Raw genomic sequence first — 11,186 nt, 5'->3', positions numbered from 1 at the left:
TCACTTAATTTTTTTTAATGAACCAAACATTGAAAGTAATAAATTTCCTTCCATTTCCTTTCTTTTCCTTCTAAATTCTTTCTACCAAACAAATTGTTACTCTTTTAACCAAGCCAACCTCCCCCACCACTCGCCACCACCCACCTCTAAATTTTTTTTAAAAAATGTTCGGCACATAAAATCTTAGAAAAAGTGGCGGTGGAGTAGGTGGTAGTGGCAATGAGGGTGGTGGTGGCAGGAGATGGATGGTGGTGGGGTTGGTTTTGAGGAAAAATAGAGAAAAAAGTTAGAGATGTAATTTCAACTTTCTTTGGGGCGATCTTAAGAATGTTTGGACAGATATTTAGTCTTTTCATTCCTTGATTTCCTATTTTAAAAAAAGTAAGACTCGGCCCAAGCCCGAGCTCGATTAGTTGAACACCTCCAGTTGTTACCTCTTTCATCCTTAGACTCAAGCTTTCAAAGGGAAGGGATGGTTGGAGTGGGTGATGAAGTGACTGTAATCATTACTCAAGTGTTTTTCTTTAGAGTATCTTAATTCGTTATGGAATATGGAATAATATATATGAATTTTATGATCATCTTATTCATGAGCATCATAGTTTTAATTTTAAGTTTAGGTATTCTCTTTCTTTTGGCAAGGTTCCAAATTTCTCACAAAAAAATTCAAGATAAAATCCGAATCAATTTTTTTTTAATCCAAGCACAAAGTAACATCTTAATTAATCATGTTTTTCAGTCAATTTAATGACACAAACATACATTTTTTTTTTTTTACAGAAGATAAGAATTAATCCATTAAGAAGAGATAGCAAAATATAAGCAAAAACAAAACAAAATAATTAAATAATTATAGGATATCAAAGGAATTGAATTTTCTTACCCTTATAGATGGGCTTTGATGAATATAAAAACAGAGATGAACGAGTTTTTTTTAATGAATAAAGTGATTTTTCCTCTTCTTGTGACTGATCTTTTCTCATAATGAGTAGAAAATTGTAAATTAAGCTTTAGTTTTTTTTTTCTTTTCAAACTGTTGTATTTCATTTTTAAGTTTGTTGTTAGTTTAAGCAAATATGTTAACGTCCGTTAGTGTTGATCCCTTAAGGGAGCAAAAAATTAGTCTAGATTCTTAATAAAAAAAGATCCTTGATAGATGGTTAACTCCCTTAATATGGAGTATTTGACATTACGAAAATGGCAACTGGCATTATAGGAACTAGTTTTTATATGCATGCGATGCGTGCGAACATACGTACAAAATTATTTTTTTAGGAGATGAAAAAAATTAAATTAATTATTAATTATTTCTAATAAATTAGGAATATTTGAATTCTTGATGGTTTTCTTTTTGTAATATTTTTTTTTTTTTAAATTAATTAGGTAGTTTTCTTTTTTATTTTTTCATTAAAGGAAGTAGTTAGAATAGAGATGTTATGAGGGTAAAATGAGGTTTCTAATATTTTGGTGTCCTACCCCTCTTTCCATATAGAATAGAGATTAGGAAGACCTTACAACTTGACTGTTTGTTATGATTAAAAAAAATCGAGCCTTCAATTTTATTTTTTTTGAACAATGACAACATGGCACATGGAAATATGCATGCTGGGAAGACCTTACCAATTACCATGGAGAGACGTGAGTTTCTGTTACTTCAATATTTTTGTTGTTATCATAATAATAATAATAATAATAATAATAATAATATTATTATTATTATTATTATTATTATTATTATTATTATTATTATTATTATTATTATTATTATTATTATTATTATTATTATTATTTGGAAAGAGTTGACCCTTAATATTTAATGTTTGTTGCCATTGAGAACAATGGCAATTGGCATCATAGAAGAGCTTACAGATTGAATAATTGATAAAATGATGAGGGTTTGGCAATTGGTTGTTTTAATGAGTTTGTTTAACATATTGTTTATATAAACTATTTGACTATTAATTTATAAAGTATATAGGCAAAATAGGTGTTAATATTAAAGATTTTGTGCGAAATAAATGCAAAAACTTACTAAAATCAACTTTTTTTTTGTTTGGCGAAAAATTTGGTCTTTTAGCTACCTCAAAATCATCTCTATTATATCTTTATTATATATGGCAACACAATTGACAACTATATACTTCCTCCGTTCCATAATAAGTGAGACACTTTTCTCTTTTATATGAGAGCTTTTTTAGAGGAGTGTTTCACTTATTATGAAACGGAGGAAGTATACCGCTTCCTCTCTCCTCTCCCACAAAACCCTAATTTTCAACCTAGGGGCTACCACCACCCTTTTGGGCGGTGGTAAGCCCCTTTTCTCGTGTCATTACTGTAGGAAGTCAATCCGTGAGTTGTCATTCATCTTTAGGAGCCAATATATACATCAGTATGTATCTTACAATTAACGTGAAGTAAGGCTAAAGTTGAGGAACTAAATAGCTATACAAAGGGAAGATTACAAAGAAGATTACATAGAAAATATGGTTGACTATTTCCTAATATTACATATGCTATCACACCCCCGCAGTCGAAGCGGAGGTTGTCGTAACGCTTAGACTGTCCCGAAAATCATCAAAAAGTACGCGCGGAAGACCTTTAGTGAAGATGTCAGCAATCTGATAACGGGACGGTACATGAAGAACACGAACTTCTCCACGGGCAACTTTTTCACGTACAAAGTGTATGTCCATCTCAATATGTTTAGTGCGTTGATGCTGAACTGGGTTGCTGGAGAGATAGATAGCACTAACGTTATCACAATAAACCAAGGTGGCTTTTAGGATGGGACAATGGAGCTCTAAAAGAAGGTTGCGAAGCCAACAGGATTCAGAAACCACATTAGCCACACCGCGGTATTCAGCTTCGGCACTCGACTTAGACAAAGTAGGTTGTCGTTTGGAGGACCAAGACAACAAATTATCACCAAGAAAAATACAATAACCGGATGTGGAGCGACGAGTATCTGGACACCCACCCCAATCTGCATCTGTATAGGAGACAAGAGAGGCAATGGACGACTTATACAGATGAAGACCAAAATGAAAGTACCTTGGACATAGCGCACAATGCGCTGAGAGCAGTCATATGCTCAACTTTCGGATCATGCATATGAAGACACACCTGTTGAACAGCATAAGATATGTCAGGCCTGGTGAAGGTGAGGTACTGTAAGGCACCAGCAAGCTGACGATAATGGGTAGGATCCGCATAAGAGCCTCCGACCGAAGACCCAAGTTTGGCTTGGTATCAACGGGAGTAGAACTAGGCTTGCAAAGGTCATGCCAGCGCGCTCAATAATATCTGCAGCATAATTCTGCTGAGAAAAACATGCCAGATGAGGTGCGGTAACAGCAATACCCAAAAAATAGCTTAAGGACCTAAATCCTTCATAGCAAATTCGCTACTGAGATGAGACATGATAGATATCCTGAGAGCATCTGAAGAAGCCGTGAGAATAATGTCATCAACATAGAGCAGAATATAAGCAATGTCAGAGCCATGGCCAAAAATAAATAGTGAGTGATCAGATCGGCTATGAAAGAAGCCAATAGTGGAAGCATGTCTGCGAAACGCTGGTACCAAGCACGGGTGCTTGCTAACCCATAAAGAGATTCTTCAAGAGACAAACATAATCTGGGTGAGTTGGATCACGAAAACCCATAGGCTATGCATATAAACTGTTTCAGTAAGATACCATGAAGAAAAGCATTCTTGACATCCAACTGATGAATAGGCCAAGAGCGGAACAATGCAATACTTAAAACAGTTCTGATAGTAAATGTTTCATCACAGTCGACTCCAACCTGTTGAGACCTGCCATCACCTACAAGACGAGCTTTATATCGCTCAAAGAACCATCAGATTTCTTTTTATGACGAAATATCCACATTGAACGAATAAGATTGACATCTTTCGGACGGGGTACTAACTCCCATGTCTTATTTTTAATTAGAGCATCATATTCATCAGTCATGGCAGCTTTCCAATTCGGGTCATTGAGAGCACCTACGGGATTGCGAGGGATAGGTGAAATGGTCGAAGTAGTGGAAGTGGCAAGATTGAAAGGCCTTTTAGGCTTGTGAATGCCACGTTGACTCCTGGTGGTCATGCGTGTGGGCTGCTGACCAGAGGGGTTAATGATGGGAGATGGGCCACGTGAAGAGCTGTCATGATGGGAAAGGAGAGGGGGAGAGCTGGGCGCGTTTATGGGCACGCTGGTGGGTTCATCTGGGTGGGGCAGGGTATAGAAGGGGGGGAGAGGGCACGGTGGAGTGTGGGCCGTGGGCTGGTCAGGAGAGGGTGAGTTTGGGGTAGTGGGCTGATTTGAGGAAGTCAGAAATTGTAAAAGGTAAGGGGAAATTTCATGACCCAAAAAATCATATGAGTGAGGAGTTGGTTTATGCAAGTTAGAAAACGGGAATTGGTGTTCATCAAAGATGACATGACGCGAGATAATTATTTTCTTACTTGATAAATCATAACACTTGTACCCCCTATGGTTTGAAGGATAACCCAAGAAAACGCAAGGTGTAGAACGAGCTTGCAATTTATTGATGGTTGTGGAGGAAAAGAGAGGATAGCAGAGACACCCAAAAACCCGGAGGTGAGAATAAGATGGAGTTCGTTGAAAAAGAATTTGAGTGGGAGATTTGTACTTTAAGACTTTCGATGGGAGAACATTGAGGAGATATGTAGCCATTTGAAGTGCATGATGCCAAAAAGAGGGGGGCATGGAAGAGTGAGCAAGAAGTGTACGCACGATGTTGTTAATGGACTTAATTTTTCTTTCAGCTTTACCGTTTTGAGGAGAGGTATGGGGACAAGAAAATCGGAATTGGATGCCATTAGCTATGCAAAAAGAATGAAAAGGTCCATTATCAAATTCCCGCCCATTATCACATTGAAGATTTTTGATGTCTCGTTCAAATTGAGTTCTGATTAATGTTTTAAATGAGAGGAAAATAGAATATACTTGTGACTTGTGTGAGATAGGAAAAGTCCACAGGAAATTACTATAATCATCCAGAAAAAAAACATAATATCGATGTCCATTAGAACTCAAAACAGGAGAAGTCCATATATCACTGTGAATAATATCAAAAGGCATAGTAGTGACAGACATAGAATCATAAAATGGCAACTTAATGTGTTTCCCCAAGGGACAAGAAGTACAAAAAATGGTGCGGGCTTTATTACAGTTGATCAAATCATTACGACAAAGAGAAGTAACAATGGCATGCCCGGGATGCCCTAAGCGAGAATGCCATAAACTCGGTGATGCAGCAAGGAATGTAGATGGTGAAGTGGTGGTGATGGGATATAGGTCCCCAATGCTCTCACATCTCAGAAGACGGCTCCCCGTCTGTAAGTCCTTCACAGAAAACCCAAGAGGATCAAACTCAACCGAAACATTATTGTCATTAGTGAATTTACGAACAGAAACGAGATTTTTGATGAGTTTGGGAGCATATAAGACATTTTTAAGGTGTAAAGAAGGGTTAGAAGGTGTGAGAGTAGTGTGCCCATAACCACGAATTGGAATAGTGTTACCATTACCAACAACAATACCAGTATTTTTGCTCGAATTAAAATAAGAGGTGAGAGTACCTGGATTAGCTGTCATGTGTGAGGTAGCTCCTGTGTCCATATACCAATTATCATCTGGTTGTTGAAGAGTGAGTGTATGCATTGCCGCATCGACGTCAGTTGGTACGTAGCCAGAAGTAGGGGCCTGCATGGGATATGCATGAGTTGGAGTCTGCATATTATAAGCTTGAGGTGGACGTTGACCAAGTATCCCAAGAGTGTGAGACTTGGATGTTCGTGGCTGCTGCTGCCACGGAGAAGTGGGATAGGGACACGGCGGGAGGGCCCACGACTGAGGGGGCCACGTAGGCCAGGGAGTGTACGGCCAAGGGGGAGCCACCGCCGGCTGGCCGGACTGCTGCGGACCACTGCCGCGGCTTTTGTTGCCACGGTTCTGGTAATGATTGTGATTCCGGCCGCGATTTTTATTGCTGTTGCGGCTGCGATTATCACGACCATAAGATCGAGTAGGAATGTTACCAGTAGGATGAGAGGCTTGTGGTTGTGATGAAGTGTCATCATCTACAAGGAGTGCAGTGGAGCCAGATGCACGAGCGCGTTCCTTGGCGGTGGTCTCCTCTAGTTTGAGACGTGAGCAAGTCTCTGAGAATGATGGTAATACATCCTTTTGCTGGATGTTGGTAACAAAAGTGGAGTAGGCTTCAGGCAAACCGGCAAGAAGACGGAGAACCAAGCGTTTATCCGATACCGGGGACCCAACATTAGCGAGTTGAGTAGCTAGAGATTGAAGCCGAGTATAATACGCAATGACAGAAGAAAATTCAGCAAGCTTGGTGTTTGTAAATTCCGTTTCAAGATACGCGGCTCGCGAATTTTGATTATCTTGAAACATTTGAGCAACCCGGTGCCATGCTTTCTCAGCTACATCATCCACAACAAGAATAGATGTAAGAATATCAGAGGAGACTGTGGCGTATATCCATTGCAGGACGACGGCGTCGAGCCGTTTCCATAGAGAAAGATCGGCAGCCTTGGAGGCTTGGTAGGTAGCAAGTGCAGTAGCCTCGGTGGGAGGAAGAATGTGTGGCAGCACATTATGAACTCTTGCCTGAACCTTAAAGAGGGTGGCCCATTCATGATAACGACCCGTTTCTAAATCCAAGGTGATAGGTAGAAGAGATTTCACGTTGGTGACTGCAAGTGCAGAGTGAAAGGGTGTTTTGTCAGCCATAGAAAGAGAGAGAGAGAGGGGAAGATGGCGACGGCTAGGTTAAACGTAGGAAGAGGAACCTAATCTGATACCATGTAGGAAGTCAATCCGTGAGTTGTCATTCATCTTTAGGAGCCAATATATACATCAGTATGTATCTTACAATTAACGTGAAGTAAGGCTAAAGTTGAGGAACTAAATAGCTATACAAAAGGGAAGATTACAAGAGAAGATTACATAGAAAATATGGTTGACTATTTCCTAATATATACATATGCTATCAATTACTAGTTTTTTTATGTTTTTGTTTCCAATAAATCTCAGTCTCTCTCTAATGGAGAGTTTTTAATTTCTACCCATATATTGGGTTATGTCTATCCATATATTGAGTTTTATCTCTCTTCATGTGAGAGTTTAGAGAATTTATTTTTGGGTTTTTGTGTATTTCAAGATGTTGATTTGTTGATCGAAATTTGTGCGAAGTTGCAACAGATGTCAAGACTTCGTTTACAATCACTTGAATTGAATCTAGTTCTACTTCAAAACTACAAAAGATCGACAGACCCCATTGCAGAAGGCTGCATCAGGCAGCGATGTGAAAGACAAGGGTTTTCAGAAGTGTTAGATCTACTCAAGGATCGTGGTTTTATCATATTAGAATTGTATTTATTTCATTTGATATGTATCTATTTAGTTTTGACTTTTATTGTAGATTTCGTATAACTTTGAATTAATAAATTAATGTTAATTTCAAAAACAAAATATATGGCAACGCATGAGGGACACAAAAAAAACTAGAAAAAAAGGATAACTAACTACTTCATTAAAACGAAAAAGGAAAAAAAAGTACCACATTTAAAGTGAACAACATTCTCTTGAAAAAAACAGAATGGCAAGATAATTCTTCAATACAATTAATTTAATTTTCGATATGTTGTCGCACGCAATGTTACCAGGACCGGGATCCTATATTGCATCGTAGGGATAATTATGCTAGAAGATTGTGAGAGCCTCATCTTAAAATTTTACATATGTTAATAATGACTTATTTCATTAGCAAAAGGTGACAGTTTTTCAATACTATAAGATTGAATCAACATACAACCAAAATATAATAAAAGAAATATAATATGTGAAATTACTTTATGATTTTTTTATGATAATATCGGATCGTAGAGTCGTAGGATCCTAGAATCGTATTCAAATTCTACATGTGATTTTTTGTGGTTGGATAGAATAGAAATCGATGAGGTCCTTCCAGATCGTAGAATCTTAAGATCATAAGATCTGAATCAAGATTTTAACAACAATGGTCGCACGTACTGTGTGCATATAAAACTAGTATACTAAAAGTCAACGAGTAATAGTATAAAATAGCCACTCAAGTAACCAAACAGGCAAACACCCCACATGGGATATGCCGTACATTGACCATATGGCCATATCATTATAAATAGCGAAGATGTCTGAAACGGAAAAGCAACCCAATTGAGATTGAGATTGAGATTGAGATTGAGATTGCGCTTTGAAAATGGTATCACTCAGATATTTGAAGTCAGCATTGCTTTTGGGTTTATTATTCATCTTCATGGCATCAGGTTCAGTATTACTAATTGATTTTCCCTCCCATAATTTATTTGTTTTCAAACTTTTTACTCATAGAAGTTTTATTTAATTATGTAGTTTGGTACTTGAGACTGAGGTGTGACAATTAGAGTTTTGGAGTAAAAATAGAGTTTTGGTTCATTTTTAGAGTTTTGACTAGTCAAAAACTTTAAAAAGGGTGTTTAGTAAAATAGAGTTTTAAAGAGAGTTTTGGAGTAAAAACCCACAAAATAAAAAACTTCTAATCGGAGCTTTTTCTTTAGAGGATTAGGTAAACAAATATTCAATGACTTTTATTTGCCTATCTAATAAAAAATTGTCAAATCAACAGTCAAATCCGCTGAAAAAAAGTTAGAACTCTAACAACAATCTCTAAACTATAATATTGTTGTTCATGCCATCTGGGTTAGATGAATGAAGTTTTTATGGAGTTTCCCAATATCCAACCTACTCTTAAATCTTAACACCATGTTAAAATTACGGGAGGAGAATAATGTAGGCAGATTAGTGGAAATCAAACCTTAAAGAATTCTTATTTCTAAGATTTGCAATATAGAGTAACAAATTAGTTTTTAGGTATGGGATATGTCCCGGTTCATTACATTTTTCATCAATTAATATTTTACTTTCAAATGTTAATATTAATTATACTTGATTGAGTGGTTATGACTTGAAGTCACAAGATCAAATCTTGTACATAACACTTTCTTATCTTTTTTTATTGTATGTGGATTACATATTTACATGTTGTAAAGCATCTAAGGACGAGTGTCACGTGACATCGTTCCTTAATTAGGAATACTTTTTAACTCCATTTTAAACTAAGTGATACTTGATATTATCATTTTGATTTAAAATTTCATAAATAAGATATATAATTACCGACCGTACTCCCTGCCTAAATACTAATTAATCAAAATAATACGAGTGACACAAAAATGAGACGCAGATTGTACTCATTCTAAATTTTTTTACGCATAAGCAATGAGAATTATGTACAATAATGACAATATTTCGCCCAAATAGAATCCAAATATGTTAGATTAATGAAAAAAATTATTCACATAAGCTCAAGAAAATATGATTTCCAATGAGTATCAATTAATTATATTTGGTAAATTCTTCTCAAAAAATAAAGTTCTTGGTAATTTTGCAGATCCAGCAACGACAAGCACGATTTCAGTTACGCAACATTCAGACTGTTACCCAAAAGGTTCTTATTGTGTGTATTCAGATGATTGTTGTGAAGGAGTATGCGATTTAAATATGGGTCAAGGTGGTGGTTTTTATGGTATGTGTTGTGTTGTACAACCACCACCTATCTATTTCGACTGTGGCTGGTAGGTTGTAGCTAAGGAAACGATTCTAAGAGTGAACGATTGAGTCGTTAAGTTTAATAACGATGTTGGCAACTAAAAGTTATTTGTGTTACTACTCGTATAGTTTTATATGTACACCTCAAGAAAGTATGTGAATCGACTCCAAATTATTTTGAGACTAAAGCTTTGTTGTTGTTGTTGTTGTTGTTGTTGTTGGGATGATGAATGCATCTTATTGTCCGACATATACATACTTGTCTCTTTGCTGTTCTTTGTTTTGGCAAGAATATTAAAACATACTTCATCCATTTAGAAATAGTTATATTATTTGCATAGCGTTTCAATTCACATCTTACACTTTTACTTGGCTACAGGCCACAGTCGAAATAGAGAAAAGTCGTGCTCATCAATTATTCTAACTCTTCATTTACTCAAGTTACTTTAGTTCAAGACTTCAATCTCTTATAACCAATTATACCCAAAAACGTTGAAGGGAAGAAACCCTTATTATCATCTTAATTATTCTGTAATGGAAATTGAAGTATGTGGTAAGAAAAGTAGAGAAACTTACCAAAGTACTAGAGATCCCACACCACAAAAGCAACAAATAATCAGCCATCATGGAATTACCAATTGAATCAATAATAAATTTCAACCCAAGTGGAAGAATGGCAACTACTCCATCAAATATGTTGATAACTGATAACTGCAGCTGTTGTTTTGTTTAGTGAGAGAGAGAATGACTTCTAGAGAGAGAAACCATGGTGAGGGCTCACAAAAACATCCATGGATAGTAGTCAACCGAAGAAAACCCAGAAACCAACAACCACTAGCATCTAGAACCTGCTATGTGAACCATCTCCCAAACACTGTTACCATATCAGATATATCCAGAATTTTTCGAGTTCATGGGGCCATAGCCAACATCCACATTCCACCAATTCAGAAAAACCCAAATCACAAATATGCTTTTGTGCAATTCTATTACCCACAATCCTTAATCACAGCAATAAGGGATGAGAATGGAAAAAAAATTGAAACGCACTTCATATCAGTATTCCCAGCCAAAAAAGACAACCCAATCCCAAAACCCAATTTCATCAATCCCCAACAGCCACCCAGAACCACCCAATTTAACCAAAACAAAACACAAAAAGTTCAGTTTTCCATGTGTGATAACCGATCCTACAGCCAAGTAACGAGTCCGAAAAATATCCAAGAAACCCAAAACCCACCCACACATCAACAAGAAAACCCAACCACAACCATGACTAAGCCAAACCCATCAAAACACAGAAGAATGAGCTCACGGGTCCTAGGCGAAATGACGGAAAAAATACGTGACTCACTTGGAGAAATAGACGTTGACAGTGACTATGCAGCAGCAATTGAAGGAAAAAAATGTGAAGACATTGTAGAAATGTTACAACGCAGCGCCATAGCAATTGCATCCTCATCGCAATCGTCGGAATCCATACTCAACCATATTCTCTCGGAGGGAG

This window comes from Beta vulgaris, chromosome 6, assembly GCF_026745355.1.
Source record: "Beta vulgaris subsp. vulgaris cultivar EL10 chromosome 6, EL10.2, whole genome shotgun sequence".
Classification (NCBI taxonomy): domain Eukaryota; kingdom Viridiplantae; phylum Streptophyta; class Magnoliopsida; order Caryophyllales; family Amaranthaceae; genus Beta; species Beta vulgaris.
The sequence above is the reverse complement of the archived record's forward strand: the minus strand, read 5'-3'. Positions refer to the sequence as shown.